Source organism: Pleurodeles waltl, chromosome 6, assembly GCF_031143425.1.
Source record: "Pleurodeles waltl isolate 20211129_DDA chromosome 6, aPleWal1.hap1.20221129, whole genome shotgun sequence".
Classification (NCBI taxonomy): Eukaryota; Metazoa; Chordata; class Amphibia; order Caudata; family Salamandridae; genus Pleurodeles; species Pleurodeles waltl.
Window position 1 is genome coordinate 79,515,436 of NC_090445.1, and position 15,761 is coordinate 79,531,196.

The following is a 15,761-nucleotide window of genomic DNA, read 5'->3' on the forward strand; positions in this document are numbered from 1 at the left end:
GAAACAAAGGGGCCTCCTGGGATAACCACACACTACTTCCTCACAAAGAGCACACAGAGGGTGTGTGAAATGACATAGGCACAGCAGCCCGGCTAGCTCAGTCGGTAGAGCATGAGACTCTTAATTTCAGGGTCGTGGGTTCGAGCCCCACGTTGGGCGTGATGCTTTATAAAGGCTTCTCCATTTTCGTTTTAACATTAACTCTCACCTTTTTTAGATATTTTGCTGAGGCTTAAAACTACACACACACACATCCTGCAGTTTGCCTCACGATTCCCACAGGACTCCACACAATGCAGCACTTCCCGCCCTGGGAGGCGCCGCTGGGAGCTGTCCTAGGCCGAGCCTTTCCTGCGCCCTTTCCTAGCCTAAGCCGCCCGTGCTTACAGCGAGCTCGGAGTCCGCTCCGGTCCGTCCTGTCCCCCCCCATCCTTTCAAAAAGAGGAATTTAAAGTCTCATCCCTGCTGGTGTTATGATTAAAGTAGGTATGACAACTACTTTATGTTGGCAGCAGGATTTAATTACGGGACTGGGGAAGATACTGCTCTTGAATGTGGCGCCTTACACCGCTCGGCCATTCCGGCAGCCTGCAGAACACGGCTCTGGAGGCTGACTGCCCCCTCGCGAAACAGGGAGAGTTCACACTGTTCTCTACTGGACATTTAAGAATGTGCCCAGAGACAGGTTGAGAGGACAGATGCATGTATGTACCAGAGTGAGCTCCAGAGAGACTGATGGGACATAAGACTGGGGTAGAGCGAGAGATGGAGAAATAGGAAGGTGCCTGGGTCGAGTCAGCAGCAGAGAAAATGAAACAAAGGGGCCTCCTGGGATAACCACACACTACTTCCTCACAAAGAGCACACAGAGGGTGTGTGAAATGACATAGGCACAGCAGCCTGGCTAGCTCAATCGGTAGAGCATGAGACTCTTAATCTCAGGGTTGTGGGTTCGAGCCCCACGTTGGGTGTAATGCTTTTTAAAGGCTTCTCCCTTTTCGGGTTTAACATTAACTCTCACCTTTTTCAGATATTTCGCTGAGGCTTAAAAATACACAAACACACATCCTGCTGTTTGCCTCACGATTCCCACAGGACTCCACACAACGCAGCACTTATCGCCCTGGGAGGCGCCGCTGGGAGCGGTCCTCGGCCGAGCCTTTCCTGCCCCCTTTCCTAGCCTGAGCCGCCCGTGCTTACAGCGAGCTCGGAGTCCGCTCCGGTCCGTCCTGTCCCCCCCCATCCTTTCAAAAAGAGGAGTTTAAAGTCTCATCCCTGCTGGTGTTATGATTAAAATAGGTATGAAAACTACTTTATGTCGGCAGCGGGATTTGATCACGGGACTGGGGAAAATACTGCTCTTGAATGTGGCACCTTACACCGCTCGGCCATTCCGGCAGCATGCAGAACACGGCTCTGGAGGTTGACTGCCACCTCGCGACACAGGGAGAGTTCACACTGTTCTCTACTGGACATTTAAGTATGTGCCCAGAGACAGGTTGAGAGGACAGATGCATGTATGTACCAGAGTGAGCTCCAGAGAGACTGATGGGGACATAAGACTGGGGTAGAGCGAGAGATGGAGAAAGAGAAAGGTGCCTGTGTCGAGTCAGCAGCAGAGAAAATGAAACAAAGGGGCCTCCTGGGATAACCACACACTACTTCCTTACAAAGAACACCCAGAGGGTGTGTGAAATGACAGGCACAGCAGCCCGGCTAGCTCAGTCGGTAGAGCATGAGACTCTTAATCTCAGGGTCGTGGGTTCGAGCCCCACGTTGGGCGTGATGCTTTTTAAAGGCTTCTCCATTTTCGGGTTTAACATTAACTCTCACCTTTTTCAGATATTTCGCTGAGGCTTAAAACTACACACACACACACATCCTGCAGTTTGCCTCACGATTCCCACAGGACTCCACACAACGCAGCACTTCCCGCCCTGGGAGGCGCCGCTGGGAGCGGTCCTAGGCCGAGCCTTTCCTGCGCCCTTTCCTAGCCTGAGCCGCCCGTGCTTACAGCGAGCTCGGAGTCCGCTCCGGTCCGTCCTGTCCCCCCCCCATCCTTTCAAAACGAGGAGTTTAAGGTCTCATCCCCGCTGGTGTTATGATTAAAGTAGGTATGAAAACTACTTTATGTCGGCAGCGGGATTTAATTACGGGACTGGGGAAGATACTGCTCTTGAATGTGGCGCCTTACACCGCTCGGCCATTCCGGCAGCCTCCGGAACACGGCTCTGGAGGCTGACTGCCCCCTCGCGAAACAGGGAGAGTTCACACTGTTCTCTACTGGACATTTAAGTATGTGCCCAGAGACAGGTTGAGAGGACAGATGCATGTATGTACCAGAGTGAGCTCCAGAGAGACTGATGGGGACATAAGACTGGGGTAGAGCGAGAGATGGAGAAAGAGAAAGGTGCCTGTGTGGAGTCAGCGGCAGAGAAAATGAAACAAAGGGGCCTCCTGGGATAACCACACACTACTTCCTCACAAAGAGCACACAGAGGGTGTGTGAAATGACATAGTGTAGGAAAGTACCATCTTGCCTGGCATGTTACCCCCATTTTTCACTGTATATATGTTGTTTTAGTTGTATGTGTCACTGGGACCCTGGTAACCCAGGGCCCCAGTGCTCATAAGTGTGCCTGTATGTGTTACCTGTGTAGTGACTAACTGTCTCACTGAGGCTCTGCTAATCAGAACCTCAGTGGTTATGCTCTCTCATTTCTTTCCAAATTGTCACTGACAGGCTAGTGACCATTTTTACCAATTTACATTGGCTTACTGGAACACCCTTATAATCCCCTAGTATATGGTACTGAGGTACCCAGGGTATTGGGGTTCCAGGAGATCCCTATGGGCTGCAGCATTTCTTTTGCCACCCATAGGGAGCTCTGACAATTCTTACACAGGCCTGCCACTGCAGCCTGAGTGAAATAACGTCCACGTTATTTCACAGCCATTTTACACTGCACTTAAGTAACTTATAAGTCACCTATATGTCTAACCTTTACCTGGTAAAGGTTAGGTGCAAAGTTACTTAGTGTGAGGGCACCCTGGCACTAGCCAAGGTGCCCCCACATTGTTCAGAGCCAATTCACTGAACTTTGTGAGTGCGGGGACACCATTACACGCGTGCACTACATATAGGTCACTACCTATATGTAGCTTCACCATATTAACTCCGAATATGGCCATGTAACATGTCTATGATCATGGAATTGCCCCCTCTATGCCATCCTGGCATTGTTGGGACAATTCCATGATCCCAGTGGTCTGTAGCACAGACCCTGGTACTGCCAGACTGCCCTTCCTGGGGTTTCTCTGCAGCTGCTGCTGCTGCCAACCCCTCAGACAGGCAGCTGCCCTCCTGGGGTCCAGCCAGGCCTGGCCCAGGATGGCAGAACAAAGAACTTCCTCTGAGAGAGGGTGTGACACCCTCTCCCTTTGGAAAATGGTTTGATGGCAGGGGAGGAGTAGCCTCCCCCAGCCTCTGGAAATGCTTTGTTGGGCACAGAGGTGCCCAATTCTGCATAAGCCAGTCTACACCGGTTCAGGGACCCCTTAGCCCCTGCTCTGGCGCGAAACTGGACAAAGGAAAGGGGAGTGACCACTCCCCTGACCTGCACCTCCCCTGGGAGGTGTCCAGAGCTCCTCCAGTGTGCTCCAGACCTCTGCCATCTTGGAAACAGAGGTGCTGCTGGCACACTGGACTGCTCTGAGTGGCCAGTGCCACCAGGTGACGTCAGAGACTCCTGCTGATAGGCTCCTTCAGGTGTTAGTAGCCTTTCCTCTCTCCTAGGTAGCCAAACCCTCTTTTCTGGCTATTTAGGGTCTCTGTCTCTGGGGAAACTTTAGATAACGAATGCATGAGCTCAGCCGAGTTCCTCTGCATCTCCCTCTTCACCTTCTGATAAGGAATCGACCGCTGACCGCGCTGGAAGCCTGCAAACCTGCAACATAGTAGCAAAGACGACTACTGCAACTCTGTAACGCTGATCCTGCCGCCTTCTCGACTGTTTTCCTGCTTGTGCATGCTGTGGGGGTAGTCTGCCTCCTCTCTGCACCAGAAGCTCCGAAGAAATCTCCCGTGGGTCGACGGAATCTTCCCCCTGCAACCGCAGGCACCAAAAAGCTGCATCTCCGGTCCCTTGGGTCTCCTCTCAGCACGACGAGCGAGGTCCCTCGAATCCAGCGACACCGTCCAAGTGACCCCCACAGTCCAGTGACTCTTCAGCCCGAGTTTGGTGGAGGTAAGTCCTTGCCTCACCTCGCTGGGCTGCATTGCTGGGAACCGCGACTTTGCAAGCTTCTCCGGCCCCTGTGCACTTCCGGTGGAAATCCTGTGTGCACAGCCAAGCCTGGGTCCACGGCACTCTAACCTGCATTGCACGACTTTCTAAGTTGGTCTCCGGCGACGTGGGACTCCTTTGTGCAACTTCGGCGAGCACCGTTTCACGCATCCTCGTAGTGCCTGTTTCTGGCACTTCTCCGGGTGCTACCTGCTTCAGTGAGGACTCTTTGTCTTGCTCGACGTCCCCTCTCTCTGCAGGTCCAATTTACGACCTCCTGGTCCCTCCTGGGCCCCAGCAGCATCCAAAAACGCCATACGCACGATTTGCGTGTAGCAAGGCTTGTTGGCGTCCATCCGGCGGGAAAACACTTCTGCACGACTCTCCAAGGCGTGGGGGATCCATCCTCCAAAGGGGAAGCCTCTAGCCCTTGTCGTTCCTGCAGTATTCACAGTTCTTCAGCCTAGTAAGAGCTTCTTTGCACCAACCGCTGGCATTTCTTGGGCATCTGCCCATCTCCGAGCTGCTTGTGACTTTTGGACTTGGTCCCCTTGTTCCACAGGTACCCTCAGTCAGGAATCCATCGTTGTTGCATTGCTGATTTGTGTTTTCTTTGCATTTTCCCTCTAACACGACTATTTTGTCCTTAGGGGAACTTTAGTGCACTTTGCACTTACTTTTCAGGGTCTTGGGGAGGGTTATTTTTCTAACTCTCACTATTTTCTAATAGTCCCAGCGACCCTCTACAAGGTCACATAGGTTTGGGGTCCATTCGTGGTTCGCATTCCACTTCTGGAGTATATGGTTTGTGTTGCCCCTATCCCTATGTTTCCCCTTTGCATCCTATTGTAACTATACATTGTTTGCACTGTTTTCTAAGACTATACTGCATATTTTTGCTATTGTGTATATATATCTTGTGTATATTTCCTATCCTCTCACTGAGGGTACACTCTAAGATACTTTGGCATATTGTCATAAAAATAAAGTACCTTTATTTTTAGTATAACTGTGTATTGTGTTTTCTTATGATATTGTGCATATGACACTAAGTGGTACTGTAGTAGCTTCACACGTCTCCTAGTTCAGCCTGAGCTGCTTTGCTAAGCTACCATTATCTATCAGCCTAAGCTGCTAGACACCCTATACACTAATAAGGGATAACTGGGCCTGGTGCAAGGTGCAAGTACCCCTTGGTACTCACTACAAGCCAGTCCAGCCTCCTACACATAGGCACAGCAGCCCGGCTAGCTCAGTCGGTAGAGCATGAGACTCTTAATCTCAGGGTCGTGGGTTCGAGCCCCACGTTGGGTGTGATGCTTTATAAAGGCTTCTCCATTTTCGGGTTTAACATTAACTCTCACCTTTTTTAGATATTTTGCTGAGGCTTAAAACTACACACACACACATCCTGCAGTTTGCCTCACGATTCCCACAGGACTCCACACAATGCAGCACTTCCCGCCCTGGGAGGCGCCGCTGGGAGCTGTCCTAGGCCGAGCCTTTCCTGCGCCCTTTCCTAGCCTGAGCCGCCCGTGCTTACAGCGAGCTCGGAGTCCGCTCCGGTCCGTCCTGTCCACCCCCATCCTTTCAAAAAGAGGAGTTTTACGGTCTCATCCCCGCTGGTGTTATGATTAAAGTAGGTATGAAAACTACTTTATGTCAGCAGCGGGATTTGACCACGGGACTGGGGAAGATACTGCTCTTGAATGTGGCACCTTACACCGCTCGGCCATTCCGGCAGACTTCGGAAAACGGCTCTGGAGGCTGACTGCCACCTCGCGAAACAGGGAGAGTTTACACTCTTCTCTACTGGACATTTAAGCATGTGCCCAGAGACAGGTTGAAAGGACAGATGCATGTATGTACCAGAGTGAGCTCCAGAAAGACTGATGGGGACATAAGACTGGGGTAGAGCGAGAGATGGAGAAAGAGAAAGGTGCCTGTGTCAGGTCAGCAGCAGAGAAATTGAAACAAAGGGGCCTCCTGGGATAACAACACACTACTTCCTCACAAAGAACACACAGAGGGTGTGTGAAATGATATAGCCACAGCAGCCTGGCTAGCTCAGTCGGTAGAGCATGAGACTCTTAATCTCAGGGTCGTGGGTTCGAGCCCTACGTTGGGCGTGATGCTTTTTAAAGGCTTCTCCATTTTCGGGTTTAACATTAACTCTCACCTTTTTCAGATATTTCGCTGAGGCTTAAAACTACACACACACACACATCCTGCAGTTTGCCTCACGATTCCCACAGGACTCCACACAACGCAGCACTTCCCGCCCTGGGATGCGCCGCTCGGAGCGGTCCTAGGCCGAGCCTTTCCTGCGCCCTTTCCAAGCCTGAGCCGCCCGTGCTTACAGCGAGCTCGGAGTCCGCTCCGGTCCGTCCTGTCCACCCCCATCCTTTCAAAAAGAGGAGTTTTACGGTCTCATCCCCGCTGGTGTTATGATTAAAGTAGGTATGAAAACTACTTTATGTCAGCAGCGGGATTTGACCACGGGACTGGGGAAGATACTGCTCTTGAATGTGGCACCTTACACCGCTCGGCCATTCCGGCAGACTTCGGAAAACGGCTCTGGAGGCTGACTGCCACCTCGCGAAACAGGGAGAGTTCACACTCTTCTCTACTGGACATTTAAGCATGTGCCCAGAGACAGGTTGAAAGGACAGATGCATGTATGTACCAGCTTGAGCTCCAGAAAGACTGATGGGGACATAAGACTGGGGTAGAGCGAGAGATGGAGAAAGAGAAAGGTGCCTGTGTCGAGTCAGCAGCAGAGAAAATGAAACAAAGGGGCCTCCTGGGATAACCACACACTACTTCCTCACAAAGAGCACACAGAGGGTGTGTGAAATGACATAGGCACAGCAGCCCGGCTAGCTCAGTCGGTAGAGCATGAGACTCTTAATTTCAGGGTCGTGGGTTCGAGCCCCACGTTGGGCGTGATGCTTTATAAAGGCTTCTCCATTTTCGTTTTAACATTAACTCTCACCTTTTTTAGATATTTTGCTGAGGCTTAAAACTACACACACACACATCCTGCAGTTTGCCTCACGATTCCCACAGGACTCCACACAATGCAGCACTTCCCGCCCTGGGAGGCGCCGCTGGGAGCTGTCCTAGGCCGAGCCTTTCCTGCGCCCTTTCCTAGCCTGAGCCGCCCGTGCTTACAGCGAGCTCGGAGTCCGCTCCGGTCCGTCCTGTCCCCCCCCATCCTTTCAAAAAGAGGAATTTAAAGTCTCATCCCTGCTGGTGTTATGATTAAAGTAGGTATGACAACTACTTTATGTCGGCAGCAGGATTTAATTACGGGACTGGGGAAGATACTGCTCTTGAATGTGGCGCCTTACACCGCTCGGCCATTCCGGCAGCCTGCAGAACACGGCTCTGGAGGCTGACTGCCCCCTCGCGAAACAGGGAGAGTTCACACTGTTCTCTACTGGACATTTAAGAATGTGCCCAGAGACAGGTTGAGAGGACAGATGCATGTATGTACCAGAGTGAGCTCCAGAGAGACTGATGGGACATAAGACTGGGGTAGAGCGAGAGATGGAGAAATAGGAAGGTGCCTGGGTCGAGTCAGCAGCAGAGAAAATGAAACAAAGGGGCCTCCTGGGATAACCACACACTACTTCCTCACAAAGAGCACACAGAGGGTGTGTGAAATGACATAGGCACAGCAGCCTGGCTAGCTCAATCGGTAGAGCATGAGACTCTTAATCTCAGGGTTGTGGGTTCGAGCCCCACGTTGGGTGTAATGCTTTTTAAAGGCTTCTCCCTTTTCGGGTTTAACATTAACTCTCACCTTTTTCAGATATTTCGCTGAGGCTTAAAAATACACAAACACACATCCTGCTGTTTGCCTCACGATTCCCACAGGACTCCACACAACGCAGCACTTATCGCCCTGGGAGGCGCCGCTGGGAGCGGTCCTCGGCCGAGCCTTTCCTGCCCCCTTTCCTAGCCTGAGCCGCCCGTGCTTACAGCGAGCTCGGAGTCCGCTCCGGTCCGTCCTGTCCCCCCCCATCCTTTCAAAAAGAGGAGTTTAAAGTCTCATCCCTGCTGGTGTTATGATTAAAATAGGTATGAAAACTACTTTATGTCGGCAGCGGGATTTGATCACGGGACTGGGGAAAATACTGCTCTTGAATGTGGCGCCTTACACCGCTCGGCCATTCCAGCAGCATGCAGAACACGGCTCTGGAGGCTGACTGCCACCTCGCGACACAGGGAGAGTTCACACTGTTCTCTACTGGACATTTAAGTATGTGCCCAGAGACAGGTTGAGAGGACAGATGCATGTATGTACCAGAGTGAGCTCCAGAGAGACTGATGGGGACATAAGACTGGGGTAGAGCGAGAGATGGAGAAAGAGAAAGGTGCCTGTGTCGAGTCAGCAGCAGAGAAAATGAAACAAAGGGGCCTCCTGGGATAACCACACACTACTTCCTTACAAAGAACACACAGAGGGTGTGTGAAATGACAGGCACAGCAGCCCGGCTAGCTCAGTCGGTAGAGCATGAGACTCTTAATCTCAGGGTCGTGGGTTCGAGCCCCACGTTGGGCGTGATGCATTTTAAAGGCTTCTCCATTTTCGGGTTTAACATTAACTCTCACCTTTTTCAGATATTTCGCTGAGGCTTAAAACTACACACACACACACATCCTGCAGTTTGCCTCACGATTCCCACAGGACTCCACACAACGCAGCACTTCCCGCCCTGGGAGGCGCCGCTGGGAGCGGTCCTAGGCCGAGCCTTTCCTGCGCCCTTTCCTAGCCTGAGCCGCCCGTGCTTACAGCGAGCTCGGAGTCCGCTCCGGTCCGTCCTGTCCCCCCCCCATCCTTTCAAAACGAGGAGTTTAAGGTCTCATCCCCGCTGGTGTTATGATTAAAGTAGGTATGAAAACTACTTTATGTCGGCAGCGGGATTTAATTACGGGACTGGGGAAGATACTGCTCTTGAATGTGGCGCCTTACACCGCTCGGCCATTCCGGCAGCCTCCGGAACACGGCTCTGGAGGCTGACTGCCCCCTCGCGAAACAGGGAGAGTTCACACTGTTCTCTACTGGACATTTAAGTATGTGCCCAGAGACAGGTTGAGAGGACAGATGCATGTATGTACCAGAGTGAGCTCCAGAGAGACTGATGGGGACATAAGACTGGGGTAGAGCGAGAGATGGAGAAAGAGAAAGGTGCCTGTGTGGAGTCAGCGGCAGAGAAAATGAAACAAAGGGGCCTCCTGGGATAACCACACACTACTTCCTCACAAAGAGCACACAGAGGGTGTGTGAAATGACATAGTGTAGGAAAGTACCATCTTGCCTGGCATGTTACCCCCATTTTTCACTGTATATATGTTGTTTTAGTTGTATGTGTCACTGGGACCCTGGTAACCCAGGGCCCCAGTGCTCATAAGTGTGCCTGTATGTGTTACCTGTGTAGTGACTAACTGTCTCACTGAGGCTCTGCTAATCAGAACCTCAGTGGTTATGCTCTCTCATTTCTTTCCAAATTGTCACTGACAGGCTAGTGACCATTTTTACCAATTTACATTGGCTTACTGGAACACCCTTATAATCCCCTAGTATATGGTACTGAGGTACCCAGGGTATTGGGGTTCCAGGAGATCCCTATGGGCTGCAGCATTTCTTTTGCCACCCATAGGGAGCTCTGACAATTCTTACACAGGCCTGCCACTGCAGCCTGAGTGAAATAACGTCCACGTTATTTCACAGCCATTTTACACTGCACTTAAGTAACTTATAAGTCACCTATATGTCTAACCTTTACCTGGTAAAGGTTAGGTGCAAAGTTACTTAGTGTGAGGGCACCCTGGCACTAGCCAAGGTGCCCCCACATTGTTCAGAGCCAATTCACTGAACTTTGTGAGTGCGGGGACACCATTACACGCGTGCACTACATATAGGTCACTACCTATATGTAGCTTCACCATATTAACTCCGAATATGGCCATGTAACATGTCTATGATCATGGAATTGCCCCCTCTATGCCATCCTGGCATTGTTGGGACAATTCCATGATCCCAGTGGTCTGTAGCACAGACCCTGGTACTGCCAGACTGCCCTTCCTGGGGTTTCTCTGCAGCTGCTGCTGCTGCCAACCCCTCAGACAGGCAGCTGCCCTCCTGGGGTCCAGCCAGGCCTGGCCCAGGATGGCAGAACAAAGAACTTCCTCTGAGAGAGGGTGTGACACCCTCTCCCTTTGGAAAATGGTTTGATGGCAGGGGAGGAGTAGCCTCCCCCAGCCTCTGGAAATGCTTTGTTGGGCACAGAGGTGCCCAATTCTGCATAAGCCAGTCTACACCGGTTCAGGGACCCCTTAGCCCCTGCTCTGGCGCGAAACTGGACAAAGGAAAGGGGAGTGACCACTCCCCTGACCTGCACCTCCCCTGGGAGGTGTCCAGAGCTCCTCCAGTGTGCTCCAGACCTCTGCCATCTTGGAAACAGAGGTGCTGCTGGCACACTGGACTGCTCTGAGTGGCCAGTGCCACCAGGTGACGTCAGAGACTCCTGCTGATAGGCTCCTTCAGGTGTTAGTAGCCTTTCCTCTCTCCTAGGTAGCCAAACCCTCTTTTCTGGCTATTTAGGGTCTCTGTCTCTGGGGAAACTTTAGATAACGAATGCATGAGCTCAGCCGAGTTCCTCTGCATCTCCCTCTTCACCTTCTGATAAGGAATCGACCGCTGACCGCGCTGGAAGCCTGCAAACCTGCAACATAGTAGCAAAGACGACTACTGCAACTCTGTAACGCTGATCCTGCCGCCTTCTCGACTGTTTTCCTGCTTGTGCATGCTGTGGGGGTAGTCTGCCTCCTCTCTGCACCAGAAGCTCCGAAGAAATCTCCCGTGGGTCGACGGAATCTTCCCCCTGCAACCGCAGGCACCAAAAAGCTGCATCTCCGGTCCCTTGGGTCTCCTCTCAGCACGACGAGCGAGGTCCCTCGAATCCAGCGACACCGTCCAAGTGACCCCCACAGTCCAGTGACTCTTCAGCCCGAGTTTGGTGGAGGTAAGTCCTTGCCTCACCTCGCTGGGCTGCATTGCTGGGAACCGCGACTTTGCAAGCTTCTCCGGCCCCTGTGCACTTCCGGCGGAAATCCTGTGTGCACAGCCAAGCCTGGGTCCACGGCACTCTAACCTGCATTGCACGACTTTCTAAGTTGGTCTCCGGCGACGTGGGACTCCTTTGTGCAACTTCGGCGAGCACCGTTTCACGCATCCTCGTAGTGCCTGTTTCTGGCACTTCTCCGGGTCCTACCTGCTTCAGTGAGGGCTCTTTGTCTTGCTCGACGTCCCCTCTCTCTGCAGGTCCAATTTACGACCTCCTGGTCCCTCCTGGGCCCCAGCAGCGTCCAAAAACGCCAAACGCACGATTTGCGTGTAGCAAGGCTTGTTGGCGTCCATCCGGCGGGAAAACACTTCTGCACGACTCTCCAAGGCGTGGGGGATCCATCCTCCAAAGGGGAAGCCTCTAGCCCTTGTCGTTCCTGCAGTATTCACAGTTCTTCAGCCTAGTAAGAGCTTCTTTGCACCAACCGCTGGCATTTCTTGGGCATCTGCCCATCTCCGAGCTGCTTGTGACTTTTGGACTTGGTCCCCTTGTTCCACAGGTACCCTCAGTCAGGAATCCATCGTTGTTGCATTGCTGATTTGTGTTTTCTTTGCATTTTCCCTCTAACACGACTATTTTGTCCTTAGGGTAACTTTAGTGCACTTTGCACTTACTTTTCAGGGTCTTGGGGAGGGTTATTTTTCTAACTCTCACTATTTTCTAATAGTCCCAGCGACCCTCTACAAGGTCACATAGGTTTGGGGTCCATTCGTGGTTCGCATTCCACTTCTGGAGTATATGGTTTGTGTTGCCCCTATCCCTATGTTTCCCCTTTGCATCCTATTGTAACTATACATTGTTTGCACTGTTTTCTAAGACTATACTGCATATTTTTGCTATTGTGTATATATATCTTGTGTATATTTCCTATCCTCTCACTGAGGGTACACTCTAAGATACTTTGGCATATTGTCATAAAAATAAAGTACCTTTATTTTTAGTATAACTGTGTATTGTGTTTTCTTATGATATTGTGCATATGACACTAAGTGGTACTGTAGTAGCTTCACACGTCTCCTAGTTCAGCCTGAGCTGCTTTGCTAAGCTACCATTATCTATCAGCCTAAGCTGCTAGACACCCTATACACTAATAAGGGATAACTGGGCCTGGTGCAAGGTGCAAGTACCCCTTGGTACTCACTACAAGCCAGTCCAGCCTCCTACACATAGGCACAGCAGCCCGGCTAGCTCAGTCGGTAGAGCATGAGACTCTTAATCTCAGGGTCGTGGGTTCGAGCCCCACGTTGGGTGTGATGCTTTATAAAGGCTTCTCCATTTTCGGGTTTAACATTAACTCTCACCTTTTTTAGATATTTTGCTGAGGCTTAAAACTACACACACACACATCCTGCAGTTTGCCTCACGATTCCCACAGGACTCCCCACAATGCAGCACTTCCCGCCCTGGGAGGCGCCGCTGGGAGCTGTCCTAGGCCGAGCCTTTCCTGCGCCCTTTCCTAGCCTGAGCCGCCCGTGCTTACAGCGAGCTCGGAGTCCGCTCCGGTCCGTCCTGTCCACCCCCATCCTTTCAAAAAGAGGAGTTTTACGGTCTCATCCCCGCTGGTGTTATGATTAAAGTAGGTATGAAAACTACTTTATGTCAGCAGCGGGATTTGACCACGGGACTGGGGAAGATACTGCTCTTGAATGTGGCACCTTACACCGCTCGGCCATTCCGGCAGACTTCGGAAAACGGCTCTGGAGGCTGACTGCCACCTCGCGAAACAGGGAGAGTTTACACTCTTCTCTACTGGACATTTAAGCATGTGCCCAGAGACAGGTTGAAAGGACAGATGCATGTATGTACCAGAGTGAGCTCCAGAAAGACTGATGGGGACATAAGACTGGGGTAGAGCGAGAGATGGAGAAAGAGAAAGGTGCCTGTGTCAGGTCAGCAGCAGAGAAATTGAAACAAAGGGGCCTCCTGGGATAACAACACACTACTTCCTCACAAAGAACACACAGAGGGTGTGTGAAATGATATAGCCACAGCAGCCTGGCTAGCTCAGTCGGTAGAGCATGAGACTCTTAATCTCAGGGTCGTGGGTTCGAGCCCTACGTTGGGCGTGATGCTTTTTAAAGGCTTCTCCATTTTCGGGTTTAACATTAACTCTCACCTTTTTCAGATATTTCGCTGAGGCTTAAAACTACACACACACACACATCCTGCAGTTTGCCTCACGATTCCCACAGGACTCCACACAACGCAGCACTTCCCGCCCTGGGATGCGCCGCTCGGAGCGGTCCTAGGCCGAGCCTTTCCTGCGCCCTTTCCAAGCCTGAGCCGCCCGTGCTTACAGCGAGCTCGGAGTCCGCTCCGGTCCGTCCTGTCCACCCCCATCCTTTCAAAAAGAGGAGTTTTACGGTCTCATCCCCGCTGGTGTTATGATTAAAGTAGGTATGAAAACTACTTTATGTCAGCAGCGGGATTTGACCACGGGACTGGGGAAGATACTGCTCTTGAATGTGGCACCTTACACCGCTCGGCCATTCCGGCAGACTTCGGAAAACGGCTCTGGAGGCTGACTGCCACCTCGCGAAACAGGGAGAGTTCACACTCTTCTCTACTGGACATTTAAGCATGTGCCCAGAGACAGGTTGAAAGGACAGATGCATGTATGTACCAGCTTGAGCTCCAGAAAGACTGATGGGGACATAAGACTGGGGTAGAGCGAGAGATGGAGAAAGAGAAAGGTGCCTGTGTCGAGTCAGCAGCAGAGAAAATGAAACAAAGGGGCCTCCTGGGATAACCACACACTACTTCCTCACAAAGAGCACACAGAGGGTGTGTGAAATGACATAGGCACAGCAGCCCGGCTAGCTCAGTCGGTAGAGCATGAGACTCTTAATTTCAGGGTCGTGGGTTCGAGCCCCACGTTGGGCGTGATGCTTTATAAAGGCTTCTCCATTTTCGGGTTTAACATTAACTCTCACCTTTTTTAGATATTTTGCTGAGGCTTAAAACTACACACACACACATCCTGCAGTTTGCCTCACGATTCCCACAGGACTCCACACAATGCAGCACTTCCCGCCCTGGGAGGCGCCGCTGGGAGCTGTCCTAGGCCGAGCCTTTCCTGCGCCCTTTCCTAGCCTGAGCCGCCCGTGCTTACAGCGAGCTCGGAGTCCGCTCCGGTCCGTCCTGTCCCCCCCCATCCTTTCAAAAAGAGGAATTTAAAGTCTCATCCCTGCTAGTGTTATGATTAAAGTAGGTATGACAACTACTTTATGTCGGCAGCAGGATTTAATTACGGGACTGGGGAAGATACTGCTCTTGAATGTGGCGCCTTACACCGCTCGGCCATTCCGGCAGCCTGCAGAACACGGCTCTGGAGGCTGACTGCCCCCTCGCGAAACAGGGAGAGTTCACACTGTTCTCTACTGGACATTTAAGAATGTGCCCAGAGACAGGTTGAGAGGACAGATGCATGTATGTACCAGAGTGAGCTCCAGAGAGACTGATGGGGACATAAGACTGGGGTAGAGCGAGAGATGGAGAAATAGGAAGGTGCCTGGGTCGAGTCAGCAGCAGAGAAAATGAAACAAAGGGGCCTCCTGGGATAACCACACACTACTTCCTCACAAAGAACACACAGAGGGTGTGTGAAATGACATAGGCACAGCAGCCTGGCTAGCTCAATCGGTAGAGCATGAGACTCTTAATCTCAGGGTTGTGGGTTCGAGCCCCACGTTGGGTGTAATGCTTTTTAAAGGCTTCTCCCTTTTCGGGTTTAACATTAACTCTCACCTTTTTCAGATATTTCGCTGAGGCTTAAAAATACACAAACACACATCCTGCTGTTTGCCTCACGATTCCCACAGGACTCCACACAATGCAGCACTTATCGCCCTGGGAGGCGCCGCTGGGAGCGGTCCTCGGCCGAGCCTTTCCTGCCCCCTTTCCTAGCCTGAGCCGCCCGTGCTTACAGCGAGCTCGGAGTCAGCTCCGGTCCGTCCTGTCCCCCCCCATCCTTTCAAAAAGAGGAGTTTAAAGTCTCATCCCTGCTGGTGTTATGATTAAAATAGGTATGAAAACTACTTTATGTCGGCAGCGGGATTTGATCACGGGACTGGGGAAAATACTGCTCTTGAATGTGGCGCCTTACACCGCTCGGCCATTCCGGCAGCATGCAGAACACGGCTCCGGAGGCTGACTGCCACCTCGCTACACAGGGAGAGTTCACACTGTTCTCTACTGGACATTTAAGTATGTGCCCAGAGACAGGTTGAGAGGACAGATGCATGTATGTACCAGAGTGAGCTCCAGAGAGACTGATGGGGACATAAGACTGGGGTAGAGCGAGAGATGGAGAAAGAGAAAGGTGCCTGTGTCGAGTCAG

The 15,761-nt window shown here is 51.8% G+C and overlaps 7 non-coding genes across 7 annotated transcripts; all 7 read left to right on the top strand.

Moving 5' to 3' along the window:
* The first annotated feature begins 86 nt into the window (after positions 1-86).
* Positions 87-159, top strand: TRNAK-CUU (transfer RNA lysine (anticodon CUU)). The gene has a single exon. It is a non-coding gene; the product is annotated as a tRNA-Lys (tRNA).
* A 1,551-nt stretch (positions 160-1,710) lies between these two features.
* On the top strand, positions 1,711-1,783 carry TRNAK-CUU (transfer RNA lysine (anticodon CUU)). The gene has a single exon. It is a non-coding gene; the product is annotated as a tRNA-Lys (tRNA).
* A 3,744-nt stretch (positions 1,784-5,527) lies between these two features.
* TRNAK-CUU (transfer RNA lysine (anticodon CUU)) lies at positions 5,528-5,600 on the top strand. Its single transcript has one exon. It is a non-coding gene; the product is annotated as a tRNA-Lys (tRNA).
* Positions 5,601-7,159: 1,559 nt separating this feature from the next.
* Positions 7,160-7,232, top strand: TRNAK-CUU (transfer RNA lysine (anticodon CUU)). Its single transcript has one exon. It is a non-coding gene; the product is annotated as a tRNA-Lys (tRNA).
* Positions 7,233-8,783: 1,551 nt separating this feature from the next.
* Positions 8,784-8,856, top strand: TRNAK-CUU (transfer RNA lysine (anticodon CUU)). The gene has a single exon. It is a non-coding gene; the product is annotated as a tRNA-Lys (tRNA).
* A 3,744-nt stretch (positions 8,857-12,600) lies between these two features.
* On the top strand, positions 12,601-12,673 carry TRNAK-CUU (transfer RNA lysine (anticodon CUU)). Its single transcript has one exon. It is a non-coding gene; the product is annotated as a tRNA-Lys (tRNA).
* Positions 12,674-14,232: 1,559 nt separating this feature from the next.
* Positions 14,233-14,305, top strand: TRNAK-CUU (transfer RNA lysine (anticodon CUU)). The gene has a single exon. It is a non-coding gene; the product is annotated as a tRNA-Lys (tRNA).
* The last annotated feature ends 1,456 nt before the right edge of the window (positions 14,306-15,761 follow it).